Source organism: Perkinsus marinus (genome assembly GCF_000006405.1).
Source record: "Perkinsus marinus ATCC 50983 genomic scaffold scf_1104296938402, whole genome shotgun sequence".
Lineage (NCBI taxonomy): Eukaryota > Perkinsozoa > Perkinsida > Perkinsidae > Perkinsus > Perkinsus marinus.
In genome coordinates, this window is record NW_003213458.1 from 1 (window position 1) to 913 (window position 913).

Below are 913 nucleotides of genomic sequence, written 5' to 3' on the forward strand. Positions count from 1 at the left end.
ATGAAATAGGTCAAATGGAGGACTAGTCAAATCTGTGCATGGGTGTGTAGCTCAGTGGTAGAGCGGCTGACTGCAGATCAGCAGGTCCTCGGTTCAAATCCGGGCGTGCCCTTTGAACTTTCGCAAAATTTTCATCAAGGAATTTTCGAGAGGTAGAGTAATCACTCATGTAATCGGCGGAACAGTCACAGACATCAACATGATCGGAAGTTGAATCATCGTCCTACTGGCCCAATGGATAAGGCGCCACCCTCCTAAGGTGGAGACTCCGAGTTAGATCCTCGGGTAGGGTATATAAGTTTAGTGAGAATCATTAGAGGACGACTCGATTGAGCTGGCTGTGAACGACACAGTGAGAAGTGAAATTTTGAATGAAAATAGGTCAAATAGAGGACTAGTCAAATTCTGTGTATGGGTGTGTAGCTCAGTGGTAGAGCGGCTGACTGCAGATCAGCAGGTCCTCGGTTCAAATCCGGGCGTACCCTTTGAACTTTCGCAAAATTTTCATCAAGGAATTTTCGAGAGGTAGAGTAATCACTCATGTAATCGGCGGAACAGCCACAGACATCAACATGATCGGAAGTTGAATCATCGCCCTGCTGGCCCAATGGATAAGGCGCCACCCTCCTAAGCTAGAGATTCCGAGTTCGATCCTCGGGTAGGGTAGATAAGTTTAGTGAGAATCATTAGAGGACGACTCGATTGAGCTGGCTGTAAACGACACAGTGAGGAGTGCAATTTTGAATGAAAATAGGTCAAATGGAGGACTAGTCAAATTGTGTGCATGGGTGTGTAGCTCAGTGGTAGAGCGGCTGACTGCAGATCAGCAGGTCCTCGGTTCAAATCCGGGCGTGCCGTTTGAACTTTCGCAAAATTTTCATCAAGGAATTTTCGAGAGGTAGAGTAATCACTC

At 46.8% G+C, this 913-nt stretch overlaps 5 non-coding genes across 5 annotated transcripts; all 5 read left to right on the plus strand.

Annotated features, from left to right (window-relative positions):
* The first annotated feature begins 40 nt into the window (after positions 1 to 40).
* On the plus strand, positions 41 to 112 carry Pmar_PMAR009369. Its single transcript has one exon. It is a non-coding gene; the product is annotated as a tRNA-Cys (tRNA).
* A 108-nt stretch (positions 113 to 220) lies between these two features.
* Positions 221 to 293, plus strand: Pmar_PMAR009370. Its single transcript has one exon. It is a non-coding gene; the product is annotated as a tRNA-Arg (tRNA).
* Positions 294 to 413: 120 nt separating this feature from the next.
* Pmar_PMAR009371 lies at positions 414 to 485 on the plus strand. The gene has a single exon. It is a non-coding gene; the product is annotated as a tRNA-Cys (tRNA).
* A 108-nt stretch (positions 486 to 593) lies between these two features.
* Positions 594 to 666, plus strand: Pmar_PMAR009372. Its single transcript has one exon. It is a non-coding gene; the product is annotated as a tRNA-Arg (tRNA).
* Positions 667 to 786: 120 nt separating this feature from the next.
* Pmar_PMAR009373 lies at positions 787 to 858 on the plus strand. Its single transcript has one exon. It is a non-coding gene; the product is annotated as a tRNA-Cys (tRNA).
* The last annotated feature ends 55 nt before the right edge of the window (positions 859 to 913 follow it).